General features: G+C 44.9%; 1 protein-coding gene and 1 non-coding gene across 3 annotated transcripts in view; both read right to left on the bottom strand.

Moving 5' to 3' along the window:
• Positions 1-23455, bottom strand: part of LOC126345346 (uncharacterized) — a 997319-nt gene that overhangs the window by 763560 nt on the left and 210304 nt on the right. The gene's annotated exons all lie outside the window — the stretch shown is intronic.
• On the bottom strand, positions 20377-20451 carry Trnat-ugu (transfer RNA threonine (anticodon UGU)). The gene has a single exon. It is a non-coding gene; the product is annotated as a tRNA-Thr (tRNA).

Genomic DNA, 23455 nt, shown 5'->3' with positions numbered 1-23455 from the left:
ATATATCATATTTCTCTCGCCATTTTCGTCTTTATAAAATCTGTAATTCTGAGCTAAGTAAGGTGTTCATATGATGCACCATTTCTTCTAAATCTGTCTTCTCGTGTCAACCAGAAGGGTTGTGATACTCGCATATTTCATCGTTGATATCTTTTTGACATGCACGTTCATTCCTTGCACAAATTTCCACTCACTTTCTGTACTGTTTCCCCCAACACATATAATAACAGTGGCGGTAGATTTCCACAAATTGAGCTCTACAGTCTGTTAATTAGCATTAAGCAGATATTGAATTTCTATAGCGCTAATTTATAGATTGGATAACGGCTTGGAACTTGCAGAAATTGTATTTTCGAGAAGAAAACTTATATATGGAAACAGTTTTTTATACTTGTCTACTAGGAAGTGATCAGTAGATCGAAATGAGTCCAGAAATGAAATACTATCCGAGAATAACAGTCTGTGACGGTTTTGTAGCAACGGATCAGTCTTTCAGTGACGATAGGCTGCGTTACTTTCAACGAGAGTTTATTTCTTGTTTTCTATTTATTTATTCCACTTAGTTGTTTGAAAACGAAGTGGGGGGGAGGGGGGAAAGGAGCCGATGGAGGACGACGACCCATAATAACGGGGGGGGGGGGGGGCTGGGCAGACGCTACAGGGAGGGGAATACAAAACGACTCCGACTCCGGGGGGGGGGGGGCGGGGGGGAGAGAAGGGAGGCAGAGATATGTTAGGCGGGGAGAAAACAGGATGGAAGGGGGAGGGGGGAAGAGCTCACATCAACTATTAGATCCCTTTAGTAGCAGGCGTCCTGCACATTCACTCGAGGTCGGAAATCGGGTGCAGAGTATGTCGTCTCACAGAATTAATCAGTCAGTTCCAAAATTTCTTCACTGGGACCCAGAGAAGCACACACAGTGCAAGACAGAACTGTGTCACGCGCAGTCTCTTACTTTCTGATAACTCGTAGCTTTGAACAGCTCACAGAGGAACTGCCGCACGACTGTTACTGCCACCTAGTTCGTGGCGTCAAACCCCTTCCGTGCTCAGGCACCGCTTTCGAATACTTACAGAGGTCAGTGGCACTTTCCGCGCCATTCCGTTCGTTGTCTGTATGCAGTGGTGGCTACCCGCGAAATGGTGACTGCATTATCGTATGAGTTTTATATTACATCAATACACGTGTTAGCAATCGCTACAGGAAATAAAAATTATGGGATGGTACTCTGTACTTCCTTCCGGAATTCTACTTCGCGAAAGCACATTCACTTCGTAACTATCGCGAACTCGGGTATACTGAGCGTACAGTAATTAATAGCGAAAACTAACACGGGTGACAGATACGACAGTAGGAGGAAGAACTCTCCAGTGAACATGGATCTGCAAACGACGCAACTGCGAATATGTGGTTACGAGCCGCCACTCACTTCTCTACGAAATATTGTCCTCGTCAGTATAAATATGTTCGAAATGTAAACTTCTCGATAAAGATCCCATATAATTAGGTTCAAATTTCACCCATGGATCATTGTTAAAGTGCGTGTTATATGTATGACGCGGCACTGGTACAACCTGTTTCTTAGGTAAGGCAACAGGTAACGCTCCAGTGTGGGCCAGAGGATAAGCCGAGAAGGGCCTGCACCGTAGTCTCAAAGACGATGCGACATAAGTCATCAGGTTTTTCTGTGTGGGCTCATCTCAAAAGTGTAGAGCACCCACGTTGATACGGTTGAAGAACTGGAGCAGTGAAATATACAACTTTGTCAAGACTCAAGACGTGGGTATTTGAAAGAAGTCATAACTCATTGCAGAGACGAGAGCAGTACTGCTTCCAAATTTGAAGATGACACAGGAACAGCTCCCTCAATAGGTACGAGTACACAGTAAATTCTAAAATGTAACGTGCTGAAGTAGTATTGAATTTCTTGCGTAGGCATTTGAGCACAATTAGAAGAGGACATTGAAAATTTTACATTTCAAATACATTTATACTAAGTAGAACACTATTTCGTACTGAATTCAATCTCGTCTCAAATGCACACATTCGCAGTTGTCTGACAAACGGCTAGTTTGGGCAGCCATCCTTACTGCTACGGTTTTGCTCCTGTTATCGAACACTTTCACTTGCGTCAGTTATAACACGTACATACGACGCTTTGTGTACCGCAGAGACCTATAGTATTTTTAACCACCGTAAAGATTTTATGCTTGGCAGCCATGTCGTTTGATATAGGCATTCGCAATATAGGGCACGTTTTCGTAAGAACGTGCAAAAATGTAAAAGGACATAGAGAATACTCTACTGAATAATTTGAGGTAGGAAACATGGTGTCAGAGAAGCCACATTAAGGAGATATGGAAGTAAACTTGTCTGCCGCTTTCTCTAGGATAACTTTTTTCCGCTTTTTTACAACTGACATGCGTACGAGTTTACACGTGTTCATTCTTTATTTCCTTCAAGTGAAGAGAAAGATCGCGCCTGATTACTAAGTAATCGTGATGCAGGTTTTGTTTACTTGTCCATAATGTGGCTCTATCGTATAATAGTTTCATTGTCCCATGACAGAGCGTGTTATGAATCAATGACAAACCCAATAATTACTCGGTGCTATTCAGAGAATTTCTGTTAAATACGATGGAGGTGTACCGGTACAGTTTCGCAGAACTCACTGACATGCACCTTGTGTATGTGGAAGTTCGTTGAAATGCTCTGACTGCTGAAAGGCTGTACACGGAACTATTTCCTAACAGACATCGTCCGTCAAGGCAAGTGCTTATATCTCTTGATCGACGAATGCGGGAGACTGGTTCAGTGCAAAGAAGAAACGAGGGACCTGCCAATAAGAGGATCAATCGGACACCTAAGTTTGAAGAGGAGGTGCGGGAAGCGGTAGTATTGAACGTGAAACGGGTGCTGCTTCGAACTTTTTCTTCGCAGGAGAGGTGGTGCGGCGCTGCTGCAAGGATTGCCGTTTTGCTTTCAGTTCGATGTAATGAACCCATGTTCCATTACCGATGACGATATTCTACAAAAAATTATAACGCTCACACAATTCCGCACAGATGATCCTTCGTTTCTATTTACGATCCCCTGTTAGGCGGCGAAAAACCCAGCAGGCATACACCTTTGAGTACGCTAACTGGTAGACAAGTGTGTGAGCATTACCAAGAAAGACTTCTAGTTGTGCAGCGAGGCGGTCATTTGTGATCCGTCGATCACCTCGAACGAGTGTCCGCACGTTCCACAGTGCGGGAGTCACACCTGTGTGCAACCTGGGTGCGGTGACGACAGGCACCTCGCCCAACGACTGACCGTACTTTCGTTCATTACCAGGTCTCCGTAGGCATTCTACAAGCGCCTATGAATATTTGCGATGCTCTGATTTTCCGCTAAAGGAAGCTCTCTGCCTGGAAAGCTCCTCCGTTTCAGACAGCGCTATAAAGGCTACTATAGCGCCGCCGCCTATCGTAAGTACCTGAAACTACCCATTTTAAATTCCGAAATTTTTCAAAACGAAATTTACTTTTTTTTTTTTTTTTTTTTTTTTTTTTTTTTTTTTTTTTTTTTTTTTTTGCATTGCTTATTGAATGCCTGCCGTAGCAGAGACAGGCTGTGTGTGTAGGGAACAATGGTAACTCGTGTGAGGGCAGCGGGATGAGCAGACGGCTGTAGTTTCTCCTCCTAGCGCTGCTTACCTCCCCAGTCCAGTAGGCAAGCGTCTCGTCACAGAGAAACGAGGGCGGGGCTTAACCAGAGGGCAGGCAGTTGTAACGGCAGCAGCCTCAGCCAGCGGTGTCTTCCTCGTCAGAGCCGCCAGCTGGGCCACGGCTCACCGATTTGGGCAGGCGCGCGACCTCCTTCCCCAGCCGGGGGGAACGACGCTGTCGAACAGATATGGTAGGGTGGCAGTGCGTGTAAAGTATGCCGTTTCTCTCGATCGGGGCCACCGCTCGCTTCGAATATCGAAACAAGAGTTGTGCGATAGCTTAAAAGTAGGGTTAAACGGATATATACCGATCATCAGATTCTCTCGAACCATAATTTATTTTTAGCGGAGTTGGCTATTTATCCAATATGAGGATGACTATTAGCTGTTGTTGATTTATTCCAATGTAAGTAAATTTTCTCTTCAGCTGTTGGTTTTGTCTTACTTTGATATTTAGCAATTGCTTCTAAATCGATAGCACATTTGTGAGTATAAACAACGAAGTAAAATAAATATAATTTAATTAGCATTTAGAGCAGATTCTAGTGACAATACAACTGTGTGCAGTAATAGATGTCATATCGAGAGGAAATGTTTTACGATACTTCCAACTGCTGCCGGAAACAAAGGGATGTTTCCTATAATGCTGACCTGAGAAGATCCCGGCACGTCATCTATCGTCCTCACAAATCCGATAGGGGACACGCCTGATGATCTTACAGGCCAGACGAGCTGACGAACATCCTGCACTAACTGCGTACAACATCCCTCCTAATATGTGCTGCTGTCGCTTTCGCCATGCCCTTAACTGTTCATCGAGTAGTGCCGTTATGGTGTGAATCCGTGGGCTATGTGTAGTTATTTATTTACTTATCAGGTTCCGCGCGGCCATGCGACTTATATGCCTGTGGAATGAATGAGTACATAGTTTAAAGAATGCTGGTTACAAAATTTAATATATATATATATATATATATATATATATATATATATATATATATATATATAAATGATACACGGAAAAATTTGTAAGATTGTATACCAAAAATATATGCAGAAAAAAATTCTGAACTATCGCTTGGGATTCTTTTGCAGAATAGGAGGAGTGTGCTGTTAGAAAATGTTGCAAGTTACAACTGAAAAATTCGGATTTATAGCTCTCTTTCTTTACTTCTGCTGGGACCACACTGAAAACGAAACCTGTTGAGCAGTGGACAATATGTAGTTTGCTTATTATTCGCTGAATGAGCGTATAAGTTTCTTCTCAACGTGCCAATGTTGGCAACAACAAATCCCGTGATTAAATATATGTACAGGGACGGCAGAGTTAAAATTTAGATAGTTATACGATGGCCCACATGATATCCGCGAACTTACAGAGCAGCCTTGCGTTCCTTTTCTGGGATAAGAGTCTTATTGTTAAGTGCATAAAGTTGTCCAAAAATACAACACAGGAAGAGACGATATAATGGAAGTAAAGTAAACAAGCCTTCTTGTTTCAGTTGTCAGAGGCATTGGAGATTATTCTTGTAATGAACGTAGCAGCACTCAGTTACCGCAAAAGACCGTGAATGTGATTCTTCCAAGAAAGGTTTCCATCAACCCTCACTCCTAAGAATTTAAAACGATTGATTTCACTGATTGTTTGGCCGTATTGAGACAGTAAAATTTAGCTTTTACAGTGTTCCACGTCAGAAAATGTACTCACTGCCGTTTGCTGCACTTAAGTGTTATGTTACTGATAACCCATCATTTACATGATGTTCCACGTCTGTCACAGTAACACTTCTCATCAGTAAAGACAAAAATTTTTGAGTCATCTGTCATGTTTAGTGGCCTATCACTGACATAAGAGGGGACCTGAAAAATTACGCTACACGTTATTACGGCAGGCTAAGTAACTTTTATTGAATGCTACACTGCACTTCAGAGTGATATAGATACAAAACAGTGTTTTTCGACACAATCACCCAGTCTCTGTAAACAGCGGTCGAATCTTTCTACTAATCTTTCAGCAACGATATAAATCCGCTCCTTTATCATGGAGCCTTTCGAGAACCGTGAACGTCTTCATCGTAAGAAAATTTATCATTGTCTGTATATTTTCATCTGTGGTCAATGTCTTTCTCTATAAGCATGACCCACATCTGTGCGGTCATCTTCGTAACACCTGGACGCGACACAGCATTTCGTCCATATATCGCCAGAATTTCACGCTGGGTGTGCGTGTAATTTAGACGTTTTGCTCATTAGAATCATACTGTCCTGCGTGATTCACCTTTGGTGTACGTCTCCTGTTGCTGCGCCATTTCACTTCCACACTTTGGTGCCCCTGCTATCCGTACTGTACCAGAAACTTGTCTGCAGAAAACCCAGAAAATGTACTCTCCCAGCAGCCATCTCTAGCGGGGAGCGACCACCTTTTTCGGACCGGCCGCTGTGATCGAGCGGTTCTAGGCGCTTCAGTCCGGAACCACGCTGCTGCTACGGTCGCCGGTTCGAATCCTGCCTCGGGCATGGATGTGTGTGATGTCCTTAGGTTAGTTAGGTTTAAGTAGTTCTAATTCTAGGGGACTGATGACCTCAAACATTAAGTCCCATAGTGCTTAGAGCCATCTGAACCATTTGAACCTACTTCGGATGCGTTTAATAATTCTTGACTGCGTATTTAAATGCTTCCAAGCTGTCGATAGCATGCAATAAAGTTAAGGTGTTTAGTGGGTACATTTTCAATTACATACTGATTCACCCATGGGCCTTGCAAGGTACCTAGCGTTCGCAAAGTGTGGATGACAAGCAACTAGTGTGACGTCACGAGTTCGTTGCACTGCCCATATTTGTCGTGGGCACTGCTCTTCTGAAAATGCGCTACTCTTGTTACGCAATGGTCTCATCGTGGACTGACTTGGGTATCTTACTTTCTGAAATCCTTTCGTATTTACTCAATAAAGCCAGAGACGCAGAACGGAAATCGTTTCCCCGTTTGTTGACTCTGGTGTTTAGCCTTCCGCCTTCCACTTTCCAGATATTATTGCACCATTGTTATGTTTTTCCCTACTTCTATAATGCTTTAACTTATGCAGGAAATATAGCATGGTCCACAGGTAAATACTTTTTTTTTAAATAAAAGGAAATATCTGCCGTCGTCGAGCTAAAGTTTAGCAGTGGTAGTGGATCAAACAGAAGAGAATGAATTGCGTGCTCTGTAGATACTCATTTCCTGAAGCCAAATTGCGAGTCTGGCAGCAAATGATGTGTGCTGAGATGTACCACTACTCTCTCATAGAATGTTTTCTCAAAAAATTATCGAAATAGCGCGTAACATAGCAACTGGCCTGTAATCGTCTACATTACCTCTTTGCCCCTTTAAAAAATGATTCCACTAACCATTACTTCAATCTGTCCCAAAACTGGCCACATCTTAAAGACACATTACAGTGGGTATTGAGTACTGTGTATTGATCTTCTTAATGTTCCTAGACATTTCCATCGTAGCCAAGGGACTCGTTACTCTTTAGTAATTTAATAACTGATACAGTTTTATCTTTTTTTCTGTAGCTGTATGTGATATAATTGTCTCGGAAAATCAGCTTTGAAGAGTTCTGCACATTCACCTATATCAAAAAAATTTTAACTCGCCGGCTACTCACAAGACGTATCATTAAGTGTTCTGCACAACTCTGGTATACAAATAACAGTTTCACTCTCACATAGGAGAAGTGTATTGTATTGGTTACATTCTGTGCTTACACCCCTTTCACAGTTCACCATGTAGTTTTAATGTTTTGTTGCTGACAATCGAATAAGTGGCGGCTACCACCGACGGACAGTTATATCCAACGTGTACGGCAGTTTTTGAGAAGAACCACCCAACCTTCCACAGTCCCCGAACACAACACTTCTGCGATAAGTCAACTTCATTTTAGCCATGATGTTTGGAGAACACATCGGATGTTTTAGTAAATGTCACTGAGGAAAGAACTGCGTTCAGCCACACTTTTTGACGAATTCTTTACTTTCCTGTTACTAGTTTCGATCCTGAGCACATCGTCAGTCGGTATCGATGATTTCTTCCACAAATTTCACATTATTTTGGTCGCTGTGCAAGTTTCTCATTATTTTGGTCCTTGTACAAATTTCACATTATTTTTGTCCCATAAGGTAACAGAACATGCAGGTCACAGGGATATATTAGCTGTTAAATACGCCATACCGTGTGTTAATGGTTTACCACTGCGTACAATGTCAGCCATATTATATATCTTCGATATGTACTCCCATCCTGTAGTAGGACAACTGTTCTATAAGACCAGAAATATGGCTTTTCGACGATGGCATGCCAGAGACAGGTCAGACATATTTTAACATTTCAACATGCACTTGAGAATGACTATAAAGGCAAAATCATTATTGTGTAAAATAAATGGCGATCATTTCTTCAAAAAAATGTTTTCTTGTGTACAGGAGACTTAATAATACACAGAAACTCTTATCATTTCAGTTACTTCAGGAAATACTCTTCTTTATACATTACAGCACAGGCGTTTGCATCATTGCTATGGAGCATGCTGAACATCAGCTCGAATAAAGTAAAGATGGCGGACTCATGCGTTTACTACTACTTGCAGCTACTTTTGCATCAAGAAGTTACCCAGTTGCTCTCACGAAGATGATCGGGCGTTACTCCCACTCTCCTACCAAGAACCGATCCATTAGAGCGCCAGGAGTCCAAACGGGTCCTTCATATACCTGTCAGAAGCGATGATGGCTCAAGGACGCAACGGTGCTATCACTGCTAAGGCCATTCTGCTGTATTTGCATTTGGCACTAAAGCTGTTTGGTTTCTACTGCTGTGTCTGTTACTGCACTTTTTACGACCTTCCTGTTGTAGCTGCTTGGGAACCTCCTGTTGCCGACTGCAGGCACACGGCAAGTGACACCCGGCTTTGCCGTTAGGTCTCGGTAGCCCATTTGCGTTCTGGGGCTGCCCAGCCGGTTAGCTCAGGCGCCGGATTTGAAGCCACCGCCCGCTCGCGCTCGTCTCCAGAGGAGCATCCTCTGCACCTGGCTGCCTACGGGGCTCACCAGGACCAATGTGGACATCTCTGCTACACGAGCAGCTTCTCGTCCTACATGTCATTACAAGCGTCGGCTCTGAAGTGACCACCAAACAGTAGGCCAACAGTCAACATCCATCCAGGTTTTGAAAGCAGGAAAACTTCCGCACTTTCGAGTGATTTTTGCTATGTCTAGCTCCCTCAAGGATCTCAATAAGTCGGCAGGAATGTCGCCTACTTCAAAGATCTTCTTTCCACTTAGGTCTTGCAGCTCTGTTAAATTCTTCTAGCAGTCTCATAACTCCCGCCTCATATTCATTCCTTTCTCTTCCCTTTCTTCTGAGTTCTAGGGGACTGATGACCTCAGAAGTTAAGTCCCATAGTGTTCAGAGCCATCTGAACCATTTTTCTTCCGTTTTTATAACATAACCATTTAGTTCAAAAATGGCTCTGAGCACTATGGGACTCAACTTCTGAGGTCATCAGTCCCTCAGAACTTAGAACTACGTAAACCTAACTAACCTAAGGACATCACACACATCCATGCCCGAGGCAGGATTCGAACATGCGACCGTAGCGGTCGCGTGATTGCAGACTGAAGCGCCTAGAATCGCTCGGCCACCCCGGCAGGTTGTCGTCAAGTTCATTTCCCTTCCGTGACCCTCCTGTAGATTCCTTCCAAGTTTCGGTTTCTCCTTGTTTGCTTACTAGTGGCTTGCTATCTGTGTTCTTGATATTTATACAAGTGCTTCACTTTCCTCTGAAGATCTCTTTACCTTCTTATAGGAGGATTCTACCTTTCCCATAGTCAGGCATTCTTCTACAGCCTTGCATTTGTCGTCTAGCCATTGCAGCTTAGACGTTTTGCACTTTCTGTCAATCTCATTTTTCGTATCCACTTTTGCTTTCTTCAGTTGATGCACCTTTAAATTTTCTACTTTTGACAGTTACATTCTGTATCTCTTGTACTATCCAAGAAATTCTACTGAACCTTGTCTTTTTGAATATTACATCATCCGGTGCCTTTAATATTTCATATCTCAAGGTTACCTATTCGTCTTTTATTGTGTTCCTTTCTCCTGTTTCAGTTAATCGTCGCCTAATGTCTCTTTCAAACTCTCAAGAAATTCTGGTTCTTTCTGTTTCTTCAGTCTCCATCTCCTTAATTTACCTACTTTCTCAAATTCCGTCAGGTTTAATCTGCAGTTCGTAACCAACATATTATGGTCAGATTCCACACCTGTCCCTCGAAATGTTTCGAAGATCACAATCTGATTTCGAAATGTCTGTCTTACCATTATGTAATCTATCAGTTACCTAGGACATTTTATACAAGCATTAACAAACGTAAACCCGGACGAATGCTTTGGATAACTAAAACATGCAAGAGCCAGGTGCGCAAACGCATATCGCTGAGCACATCGCTACAATGGCTATATTAAAAACGGTACCTATTTTAAAATTTGAAGTATGCCTGTTAGAACTATAGTTACCATTTATCATTATACCCAGTTAAATATACCGCTATTTCTTTGTAATTTCATCATACTTGTGTATTGCCCACGTAAATTAGAATGGACGTTTAAAAAAGAACAGCATGAACATTTGGTTCACTGTAGAGTCCGAGAGAGAAAGAAATTTGCCATTTTAGATGTTTTAGTAAAACATAAGCCGGACAGGCGCCTCGGCTACTCTATGTACCGTATCTGACGCACACTGATATACAGAACTACAGCTGTATCTGACGAAAGCCACTTAGAGTCTGAAATTTTACATCTGAAGAATCGCCACGGGACACTTGACATAATGGTGGCGCTCTAGAAGAATGGAAAACGTGAAAATATTGAACAGTCACGTGATGAGTCACAGATTGTGCTCATCCCGTTCTGTACACCTACATGTCACAATATAGGCAAGGTACTTGGAAGAGGAGGAATAAGATTTATTTTTCGACCACCTGAGAGGATAAAGAAGATGAGGGGCCCAGTTAAGGAGAATGTCAGCCTCAGGGTTCCTGAGCTCTATAACATCCCCTAAGAGCGCAGAAGCAACTACATCTATCAGTCCATCCGCGCCGTTTCCAACCGGTGCGCAAGCCAGTAGCACGTAAACAAGAACTTGAGAAATCAGCAGCTGTTGAACACAGCCTCAAACTAAACACAGAATACTGTTCGATGAAAGAAAAGTCTTTTCGCAGGCTTCTACATCCTTTTTTTTTTCCTTGTTTGGCGTTCCAGAGGCTCGAAGGAGGACCAGCAGTGGGTTATACTCCACTCTTCAGCCAACAGAGCCTAAAAACATAAATACTGAATAAAAGTTTTTCATAAGGATGCCATGTATACAGATGTTCCGACATACATAAAAGACACTTTTCTTTGACGATGTTGAAACTGAGCCACAGAAAAACGTTGTCGAAGATTTAAAAAATTTGGTTAAAAACAAGCGCTTCATTGTATTATACAATACGAATGCATCTAGGAAGAGCAGTGGGTAGTTGAGTTGTTGTCTTTCAGCTAATTGCATCAGCTGGGTTGGCTTGTGGTGATAGTGTGGGAACGTTGGTACGGCCGGCCGCGGTGGCCGAGCGGCTCTAGGCGCTTCAGTCCAGAAACGCGCGACTGGTACGGCCGCAGGTTCGAATCCTGTCTCGGGTATGAATGTGGGTGATGTTCTTAGGTTAGTTATGTTTAAGTAGTTCTAGGTTCTAGGGGACTGATGACCTCAGATGTTAAGTCCTATAGTGGGCAGAGCCTTTTTTTTTTTAAGTTTGATAGGCTAAAAGGGTATTCAGAGAGCAGATAGTAAACATTCCAGTTGGTATGGGATTAGTCTTGGACAGAGGTTCTGTGTACCGAGTTTCTGTTATTATAAGGACCGTAAAGATTAGAATGGGCTATAGAATGGGACAGAAGAATTTCAATCGGGAGAGTGGCTACAATCTTAGTAGTGCGTGGAAGTAAGCTCTCGGCTCTAACAAAAAACAGAGAAATTCGTCGGATTGGTTACGCTCCGACGGGAGCCGTGGCGCCCGCATCGCAGACGTTGATAACACCTATGGCAGTTTGACGCAAAGATGACATACGGCCAATTGATAGCCATTCATGAGCTATATAAGGCCACCGCAGCAGCCACGACGACAGTCCGATACTCCTAGAAAGACAATGGTGGTAACAGTCAAAAGCTTGAGTTGTTACCCAGTTTCGACGCGGGAACAAAAATCGCTCTGAGCACTATGGGACTCAACTGCTGTGGTCATTAGTCCCCTAGAACTTAGAACTACTTAAACCTAACTAACCTAAGGACATTACACACATCCATGCCCGAGGCAGGATATGAACCTGCGACCGTAGCAGTCGCACGGTTCCGGACTGCGCGCCTAGAGACCACCGCGGCCGGCGACGCGGGAACAAATGCGAAAAAGTTTTATACGTAATAGACGAGTGTCGGATATATTTTACGTGTTCGATCCGTTAGAATTCATATGCAGGAAGAATGAATTATCTCGTCATCTAACAGTCCATAGTTGATTCCTCTACAGCCTACAGCTGTAGGCACCAGGTAGCGATCTCGGTATCGTCGCATGAGCCGTGGGCTGTGTTACCTGCCGGTTCCCGGAGGCAGTGATAGATTCCCCCAGATGCCGGTACGAGTGCGACGTAAAATACCCCGCCCTCGCCACTCGCACTTATCTCTGAAAACACCAGCCGATCAGCCTCTGCGCGGTTTGACCTCTGCCGCGCTTGTCGCAGTCAGTCACTGGGCAGCGGCACCATCTGCGTCCCATCTGCTCAGCTAAATCGCCAGCGACGCCATAATCGGGAGAGCGCAGCCGTCCGGCGAGCTACGTCCGTCACGCGAGTGGTTCTGGATAGTAATGGCTGCCGACCGGCTCCAGCAAATTGAGGAAACGGCGCGGGCTGAGGTGGCCGGCGCGGCTATCTCGCGGCCATCTGGCCGGCCAGACCGCCCGCCGCTAACAAGAGCGCGATGGCTATCGCCGCCGCCGCCGCCGCTGCACCGACCGCAGGACGATTTCCGAGCAACTGCAGCTCCAATTACTCCGCCGGGCGCGCAAGCGATCAAGTCCTCCTCGCTCGGATATGACGGCAAAAGCTGTGCGCAGCGCTGCCTGACACTGCACACTGTCGTTTTTCTCCGACTGCGAAGTCTCCGATTGATCCGATCACTCTGGGGCTGGGGTCGACGTGGACGGTACGGACAAGCGATTACTATCCGGCAGCTGTTTGGTGTAGTCTGGATGCTTTCCGTAGCCGGCGTACTTCCCTGGAGAATAAGAGACAGCGACCGTGGGACGTATTAGCTTTAGAAGCCAGTAGTCACTAAAGGAAGATACAACGTAGCAGATTTTAGTGCTACTATTTCAAGACAAAAGCAGGGAAAATGGTTGTACAGCTGCATCTACAAGGGTTGCTGGTTGACGGGTTGTACTGCTCACATCACGCATGAGCAGGTCTGCGGACGACTATTTTATTTCCTTCTATCGCACTGTGTACAACTGGTTATTGTACCATTATTTGCCTATCGACCGGCCTGATGATGGGGGAGTGCATCATGCATCACCGAAACCGGTTGCATGTGAATAAACAGATACAGACACTTGGTGGACGGTGATACCATTACAACAGTTGTGTGCCAACTCGCCTCAATTGTGACCGCGGAGAGGGGGACATAGAAGGGAGGGGTGTGTGCGACGTCATACTGGTAAGTGGATTGATACCGTCAAGGTTTCTGCGAGTCGATTTCGTAATCACTGACGAAACTTCGCATAACCTCTCACCCGCGAAATTTCGTTTCGATTCTGGCCTCCCACATTCGGGAGCTTCACTTTTTTTGTCAGGCAGTGCATATAAATATTTGCTATGATTTGTCTATCAAAAATGGTTCAAATGGCTCTGAGCACTATGGGACTGAACAGCTGACGTGATCAGTCCACTAAAACTTAGAACTACTTAAACCTAACTAACCTAAGGACCTCACACACATCCATGCCCGAGGCAGGATTCGAACCTGCGACCGTAGCGGTCGCGCGATTGCAGACTGAAGCGCCTAGAACCGCTCGGCCACACCGACCGGCGACTTATCTATGATCCGTATTTTGCTATCAGGTAAGAGTGTGGATTCCCGGTACAAAAATTAACTGCAACTGGTTGGTTGAGCTCCCGCTGTCTCCCTTATTGTACTGGTTGGGTACCACAAACCACAGATGCACACTCCTGGAAATGGAAAAAAGAACACATTGACACCGGTGTGTCAGACCCACCATACTTGCTCCGGACACTGCAAGAGGGCTGTACAAGCAATGATCACACGCACGGCACAGCGGACAGACCAGGAACCGCGGTGCTGGCCGTCGAATGGCGCTAGCTGCGCAGCATTTGTGCACCGCCGCCGTCAGTGTCAGCCAGTTTGCCGTCGCATACGGACCTCCATCGCAGTCTTTAACACTGGTAGCATGCCGCGACAGCGTGGACGTGAACCGTATGTGCAGTTGACGGACTTTGAGCGAGAGCGTATAGTGGGCATGCGGGAGGCCGGGTGGACGTACCGCCGAATTAATCAACACGTGGGGCGTGAGGTCTCCACAGTACATCGATGTTGTCGCCAGTGGTCGGCGGAAGGTGCACGTGCCCGTCGACCTGGGACCGGACCGCAGCGACGCACGGATGCACGCCAAAACCGTAGGATCCTACGCAGTGCCGTAGGGGACCGCACCGCCACTTCCCAGCAAATTAGGGACACTGTTGCTCCTGGGGTATCGGCGAGGACCATTCGCAACCGTCTCCATGAAGCTGGGCTACGGTCCCGCACACCGTTAGGCCGTCTTCCGCTCACGCCCCAACATCGTGCAGCCCGCCTCCAGTGGTGTCGCGACAGGCGTGAATGGAGAGACGAATGGAGACGTGTCGTCTTCAGCGATGATAGTCGCTTCTGCCTTGGTGCCAATGATGGTCGTATGCGTGTTTGGCGCCGTGCAGGTGAGCGCCACAATCAGGACTGCATACGACCGAGGCACACAGGGCCAACACCCGGCATCATGGTGTGGGGAGCGATCTCCTACACTGGCCGTATACCTCTGGTGATCGTCGAGGGGACACTGAATAGTGTACGGTACTTCCAAACCGTCACCGAACCCATCGTCCTGCCATTCCTAGACCGGCAAGGGAACTTGCTGTTCCAACAGGACAATGCACGTCCGCATGTATCCCGTGCCACCCAAAGTGCTCTAGAAGGTGTAAGTCAACTACCCTGGCCAGCAAGATCTCCGGATCTGTCCCCCATTGAGCATGTTTGGGACTGGATGAAGCGTCGTCTCACGCGGTCTGCACGTCCAGCACGAACGCTGGTCCAGCTGAGGCGCCAGGTGGAAATGGCATGGCAAGCCGTTCCACAGGATTACATCCAGCATCTCTACGATCGTCTCCATGGGAGAATAGCAGCTTGCATTGGTGCGAAAGGGGGATATACACTGTACTGGTGCCGACATTGTGCATGGTCTGTTGCCTGTGTCTATGTGCCTGTGGTTCTGTCAGTGTGATCATGTGATGTATCTGACCCCAGGAATGTGTCAATAAAGTTTCCCCTTCCTGGAACAATGAATTCACGGTGTTCTTATTTCAATTTCCAGGAGTGTATATGAGAGAGATAGGAAAAACTTTATGCTCGGTTGTAAATGCGTGCAGTGGGACTGACTGTCGTCATTGCTATGCACCTGCTGTAAGGCGTAAGTCGTTTGTGTCAATAAAGAACAACACATTCACTTTAGAACATTAATCGCTTATCTCACAGTACTTAGTTCGGGATACTATACTGTCTGCATAATTCTGACCACAAAGATGGGCGACACACTATTCGTATGCAAACGGATCTTCGCAACCGAAACTACTTGTATAGGAAGGAAGATCGGATTTTAACATTCCGGCAGGATAAGCTGATTAGAGACTCAAGACAATCGGGACTGGGGAAACGTTAGGAAGGAAATCCGCCGCGCACTTTCGAAGAAATATCCCAACATTCGCATCAAGTGATTCAAGCAAAGGACGGAAAATTTAAAGCGGGCTGGCTAGACGGGGTATTTTAACCACCGTCCTCTCGAATACGCATCCATCCAATGTCATATCACTATGCCACCTCGCTCTATAACTATAACATTTCGGACGCGACGGACAATAAATTAATCCTTAGATACATAAGAAAACCTGGGAAAAAGAAATAACCCGCACAGGCAGCCGAGTGCATTAGCATGCCTCTTCCGGAATTCGGGGCGGCCCGACGGTCTCGGATCGAATCCGAGATTGGGTGAATACCAGGTTTGTATTTACAAACCGTCTCAGTTAGTAGATTCGTAAACATTTCGAAAACGTTCTCACACAATTTCATATGAGATGACACTAGACGCAGACAGATGGGATGCACAAATTTCGTCTCGGGTGGTGGAGGAAGGGGGGGGGGGGTGGCAAGGTGGCGATGGGGGGGGGAGGGGGGGGCAAGAGGTGAAGAGAAGTAGCGACAGGAAGGGGATCCGGCGAGTCTCTACCGCTAACACTGCCAAATCCATATTAACATGCCGACCCCGTGCGGCTATGGAATAAAGCTAGGAAAAAGAGGAAGACAGGAGCATCAAGTATAGTGTGCTAGGACTAAACGTCCCGTCGACGATGAGGTTATCACAGACAGACTACAAGCTCAGAATAAGGAATGGTGCTGAAGGAAGTCCGACCGTGTCCTTTTCTTAGTGACGGTTCCGGCATTTGCTTTAATCGATTCTGGTATGCTAGGCGGGGAGCTGAACTGTCGTTCTCCTGCATGCTAATCTTGTCTTCCTAATGCGCGTCCGAAATCTTCGCTCGTAATAAACTGCACGGGACGACGTCAGAACTTCACTCTTGCTGATCAAGTGTCCAGACTGCCACTGTATACCCTCCCTCTGTAGAGGAGAGGGTTATGACGTAAGGCTGGGGAGGAAGACGGAGACAGACATAAAAAAAAAGAGTAGTCAAAGAATAGCGGAATACAAACAAAATGTCTTTCAGTATGAAAATGTCAAGTGCCTTTTGGCGCCGCGTTAGGCGACAGGAGGGACAAAGTTGGCATATTTTAGTTCATATTTCGCTGCGTGCCGCGACGGCTGAATAGGAGGGTACTCGCGAGCTAGATTTATGCCCCGCATTGTTCCCGACCGCGACAATGGCTATCCCGTCCCTCCGCGGCGCAGCGGTCCCTGTGAAAGAGTGCCATCCGGTGCATCCCACTCGCGTCACCGCCTAGCCGACGAGGGACTGCCTTGTCTCTCACCAGGGGCTTCACGGACAACACGGCGTCGGAGAAAGCTTCTGTGGACGAGGTCAGGGGGTCCTCTGCTACAGCCTCTGAGGCACACGCCGGAAATAATGCTGAATATTACAATAGCATCGTCCGCGGTGACTACTCTCTTCATAAATATACATAGTCGTACGACATTATTACGGTTTCCTCCTCAATAGTTAAGATGAACACCCTTGGCAACGCTCATCGTAATTCGAACTCTGTTAGTCTAGCGCAAGTCTCCAGGAGACACTTATGACCTTTCCTCTTACTAGTAGACCGTGGTGTCGTGACCCGGAGCGCCAGGCACAGCTGAGTTAATCTTCTGGGATGTACTCTGTTGGGATGAACTGGGGCGGCACGATCTGCCAGGATATTAAAATCAGTTCTGCACTCCCTGACCGAGTGATTCTGGGGATTGATGTTTGTACCATCGACTGTTACCGACGACGTGGCGAAGTTTCCAGTTGCCCTTGACACTCACAGATTGGTGTTCACGAACTATTCCGTCACTCAGTGATCATACAGCCAAGGAAACGGAAGATGATAGAGGGAACGCCGAAATACTGAATTCAGTCTTCCGAAATTGTTGCACCGCGGAAGATCGTAAAACGATTCCTCCTTTCGGTCATCCTTCGAACGTCGAAATGGCATATACTGAAATAACCGATCGTGTAACACAAAGGCAACTACAGTCACTTAGTACTGGATAGGCATGAGGACCAAATGAGATACCTGTAAGATTCTACAAACACTATTCGAAAGAACTTGCTTCTAGCAGCAGTTTATCGTAGTTCACTGGAGCAACGAAGGATACCTAGCGACAGATGCGCATAAGTGTACGTTTATATCGTTGACGTCAATCTGTTGTAGAATTATGGGACACATTTTTTGCTAATGTATGACTTTTTGAAAAACCAAATCTAAAGATGTAAAGTAATTTCTGGTGTGCCCCAAGAGGGTGTAATGGGACCGTAACTGTTTACGCCGTGCATAAGTGATCTAGTAAGCTCTTTAAGATTATTTGCAGATTATGCGGTTGTTTATAAGACAGTATAGATTTGTAAAATCACCTACAGAAAGTTTGATGAATGGTGCCATCTCTCGTCGTTGACCCCGAAAGTCACTAAATGTAACATATTGCCCATACATAGGAAAAAATACACTACTGTACAACTACATTATTGACAATAAATTCTTTTAAAAAGCAAATAGCATAAAATATCTAGGAGTAATTATCCAGAGTGATCTTAAGTGGAATGAAGAATAAAACAAATAGTTGGAAAAGCAGAAGCGAGACTGAAATTCATGGGAAGGAACTTCAGAAAATGGAACTCATCCACGAAAGAAGCGACTTGCAAGGCTACAGTTCGACCGATTCTTGAGTACTGTTCGTCAATCTGAGATCTTTACTGCGTAGGACTGGTAGAAGAGACAGATAAGATCCAACCGAGGGTGGCGCGCTTCGTCACGGGATCCTTTAGGTGACTCGAGAGCGTTACAGACATGCCAACAAACTCCAATGGCACACCTTACATGAGAGGCGTTGTGCATCACGGAGAGGGTTACTGTTGAAATTACGAGAGAGCAGTTTCCGGGAAGACAAATTACCTCCTCCCATACTCATTTCGCGAAATGACCACGATGTCAAAATTCGAGAAATTAGGGCTAACATAGAGAATTACCCACAGTCATTTTTCCCACGTGCCATTCGCGAGAGGAACAGGAAAGGGGGATCAGTTAGTACCTCTACAAGTACTCTTCGCCACACACCGTCCGGTATTGATGGAGATGTAGATCACGACACTAAAATTGCACCCGGTCTAGTAGGAATAGTTGGGGAACGTTCTTGCTGTCATCAGGGGAAAACGTCAACTTGTTTCCCAGCAGTTCGCTGAAGACAACTACATAACAGTCGTGAATTTAGTCCACAGTGGCTTCTTGTGATTCTCAGCTGATCCGCGGTGTATCGGCTGCTGGTCGACAAATAATGGTAACTTTGTTACACCATTAGTTTTCAGTAACAGAACTCAAATTTCCTGGTTGGTTAAAACTGTGTGACTGGAGCGTCGTGTACTCGGGAACATTGCTTTCCAAGGGAAATATTCTTATTGAGTAAGCTTTCCAGGGTCTCGGCGGAGGTTCGAGTCCTCCCTCGGGCATTAGTGTGTGTGTTTGTCGTTAGGCTAATTTAGGTTAAGTAGTGTGTAAGCTTAGGGACTGATGACCTTAGCACTTAAGTCCCATAAGATTTCACAAACATTTGAACATTTTTGAAGCTTTCCAGGAACAATTCGCAATTCATCCTCACAGCTTCAGTTAGTGAATTTCTCTGCCCTACTTCTCAAACTTTAAAGAAACTCTTCTGCATATGTTGCTGGGCCGACACATCTGCAAAAAAGGAAACTGCAGAAATGTCCCAACAGCAGCCTAGGTACTGTCCTAGACTGAAAGTGGTCAGCACACTGCACTGGTAGTCGGGAGGACGACGCTTCAACACCCTGTTTAGCCAACCATGTTTATAAATTGCTTAACGCAAATGTCTGGATGGATCCTTTGACCGGGCAAGCCGATTTCATTCGCCATCGTCGCCTACGTCTCTAACGACATCGTTGTCGACGGGAAGCTAAACTCTAATTCTGTTCTCTAGAAAGAATCTTTCACTCTGGAACTGAGTGCGCACTGAGTGTTCATCACATATTACAACAGTACACCTCATCCGGAGCCTTTGTTTCCCCGGGAAGCAATCTTAATTGACTGAACTCTCCACTCACGACTTGTGACCCACCCTCACAGAAGAAATGGTTCTGTGATAGGTTCGCGTTCCAGTCCCATTACGGGACACAATTGAAAACTGTCAGGAAGTTTCGCAACAACCGGCCTTCGCTACACACTGAAAGTTTCGTTTTGCGCAACGTCTACATTGAACAATGGAAATTACCTCAATCGTGCGTCTGTTTACAGTGCTACCAGTATTCGATGACCTTAGCTACATGGTGCTCCCTCGGCCCTTCTGCGCGTTACGGGAATGTGAATTTGGAAAGTTAGGCCTGAGCGCTCCATTCGACGGCGCGGTAACTAGAGAATCATCAGTGACTCCGGTGGACAATGAGAGGCGAAGCATTTGGTCATAAGAATACCAGTTACGTAGAATAGTTATCTGGAAAGGTATGCCTGATATTATTTGCGTAACACAGTAACTATTTCAGTAACTGATAATTAAATCGAAAACCTTAGCTGCCGACAGGTGTTGTTCATATACATCAATAGGGACAGCTGAAAATATGTGCCCCGACCGGGAATCGAACCCGCGATCTCCTGCTTACAGGGCAGACGCTCTGTCCATCTGAGCCACCGAGGGCACAGAGAACAATTCGACTGCAGGGACTTATCCCTTGCACGCTTCTCGTGAGACTCATTCTCAACTGTCCACAAACTACATTCGAAGTATTCCTAATAGATATTTGCCCATTCACTCATTACTCCAGCCAGACTAAGATCACGAGTCCATTAAGAGTTCGGGTAAAGAGTGCGCATTCGCACAGAAGGTCAATGGCCGGGTAGCCTTTAACTATATGAAGATGGTATCTGTCCCCGAAAGACCAGATACCATTAAAGACCATGCAGCTTCTCTAGAATGAAATGATAATCAAATCGAAACCCTTAGCTGCCGAGAGGAGATCCCGGGCTCGAGTCCCGGTCGGGGCACACATTTTCAGCTATCCCCAATGATCTATATCAACAACACCTGTATGAAGCTGAAGGTTTCGATTTAATTATCAGTTATTGAAATAGTTACTGTATTACGCAAAGAATATCAGGCATAACTTTCCCGATAACCATTCTACATAACTGGTATTCTTATATGATTTTATTCGTGAATAAATGTTAAATGGGTTTTTAACGTTAGTTGAGCACTCCATCCAACTATTAGCCTGGATTCCTCAGAGTCTTCTGATTTGATTATTTGATTTCTTAATATTTTATTTGGTGTTAATAAGAAAGTTTTATTCTGAATCCGTTAGAGATAATATCTCAGTATTTCAGTGGAATTTAAATTTACTTAATTACTAATAAACTCATAAACTTAACTGATTGTGACTTACTCCATGCAAACGCGTACTACATTCGCTTTCAATCTGATCATCCGGGAAGGATGGGTAGTTGAGGCTCTAGTAGGTATCATTCGCATTTTCTGTTTGTACAAACAATACTAGTTACAAAACGTTGCTTCTTGACAGGGATTTTGAAAAGTTTATTTGCAACAGACTTTGCGAAACATCCCATCCCATCCCTTCTCATGAGCCGGCCCCTTGAGTTTCGTCTCCAACCCATTTAGAAGCATTAAGGTAAGATAATCTCCAGGATGGAGACAGCTTCCTTCCCCCAGATACCAGAAAACGTCTCTGGTGTATGGAACAGCCACGTGAAGAGCAGACAGGCATGGCCAACAAATGGCATGTTACAAATTGGGATAATAACTTCCCGTTACATCATTATTTTTTGGTTGTCAGTATGTCTTTAATGAGGATGACCTGGTGAGAGGGACATCCGAAGACTACGCGTGAGCTGTAAATCAATATTTCGCATGCTTCTTAAAAGTCCAAGGTACGGAGAGGATATTTTCGTGGTAGGGGAGCAGGGCACCTGCTGCTGATACATGTATCATAGATAGCCGAGCTGCATAATTTGGCAAACCAAATCCGGGGCCGTTTTATGCGAGTACTTTGTATTGTGAACGTCGACAGTAAGGTCAATTGCCCAAATATGTTTTAAAGGTGATTACACAAGCGGGTGCATTTCAGACGTTCGAGATCGAGAAGTGCTACCCTTGTATAAACCTTGTGAGCTAGACTTACCTTTCGACTGAAGTCTGGCTCAACAAATTCCTAATCCTCCGCCACCAATTAAAGATAAATCTATTTTCACCTTGTTGTTGTATGTAGCCGACGTATCGCAGAGTATGATTGCCAAATGTAGGCTAAATGTATACATAAAGCCTATTTGTGATTATAAATTCCACTAAATCGGCTCCTTGATATAGAACTCTTTAGTGTTCCGTGCCTTTGTCTGTAAAAACTGAATACTTAGAGGACTGTTTTTCTGTCCGCTTCTGTGTCTGTTTGTCTGTTCGACTTTTTTAAGAACCCTTTTTCTGAGGTACGAGTACACTATTAAATTCAAATTTATGTTACATATTAAGATCTATGGTCCCTTGAAGGTGCAAATATTTTAAGCTTTTAGCTTATTTCAGTCAAAAGATCCGGCCATTTGTGTTACGTATTTTGATACTTGGAAAATCATTCATCAAAACCTACACACTACTTCTTATTGACCTGCAGTCGGAAATTTGGCAAGAAGCAAGGTTTGATAATACAGGTAAAGGGAAAAAATCTGGAATTGTTAGTTTGTTATTATATCAAGCGAAAAAATATTTGTTTTGTCATTTCTTACCCTACTTGACATGAAATTTCAACATTCTCGAAAATCTTGCAATTTCTGGGACCGATATCTTGTCAGTATCTATGTCCATGAAAGGCAAAAATCGATTCCTGGAATGGATAAACTGGCTATATACATAATTAAGTTTTTACGGAATGCTCAGTGCGTGAATTCTACTGGCACCTGGCCAATTTATTTTTACTCATCTGTATCATCCGATTGACTGGTTCCATGTGACCACTACGAATACTTTCTGTAGTAAGTATGAAAGTGTTAGGAAGAAGTTGCAGTGGTAAGGTACGAGAGGCGTCGCGCATTACAGAGAGGATTAATGTTGAAATTCCAAGAGTACACCTTCCAGGAAGAGTCGAGCAACATATCACTTCCTTCCACGTATGACTCGCTAATGACCGCGCGGGATCACAAGAGAAATTAGAAGTTGTGTGCTTGCCGTCCAACAGTTCGCTGATGGAATGTGGAAGGCAGGAGGGTGTAGTGGTCCCAGGCGTCACGTCCAGTGACTTGCCGACCAGAGATGCATATTTATCACTATGGCAGTTCACGTTGGTAAAGAAATTTTCAAAAACAAGGCTATGTGCGAACCTTTTTTAGTTTTTGTTTATTTATTCGTTTCTCTATTTTTGAGTCATCAGTCTTCTGACCAATTTCCTGCGGGCGGCAACGAATTCGACTTTCGTCCCAACCACTCCATCTCAACATAGTACGTGCACCCTAGGCTCTCAATTATTTATTGGAAGTTCTCCCCTCTCTGTCTTCCAATTCAGTTTTTACTCTATACAGCACCCTCTACTACCTTGTAACTTATTTCCTGTTTTAACATATGTACTATTATCCCGTCTCTACTTCTTGTCAACGTTTTCCATGTATTCCTTTCTGTCGGCTGCAGTGGCCAAGCGGTTCTAG

Source organism: Schistocerca gregaria, chromosome 1 (genome assembly GCF_023897955.1).
Source record: "Schistocerca gregaria isolate iqSchGreg1 chromosome 1, iqSchGreg1.2, whole genome shotgun sequence".
Classification (NCBI taxonomy): domain Eukaryota; kingdom Metazoa; phylum Arthropoda; class Insecta; order Orthoptera; family Acrididae; genus Schistocerca; species Schistocerca gregaria.
The sequence above is the reverse complement of the archived record's forward strand: the minus strand, read 5'-3'. Positions and strand labels throughout refer to the sequence as shown.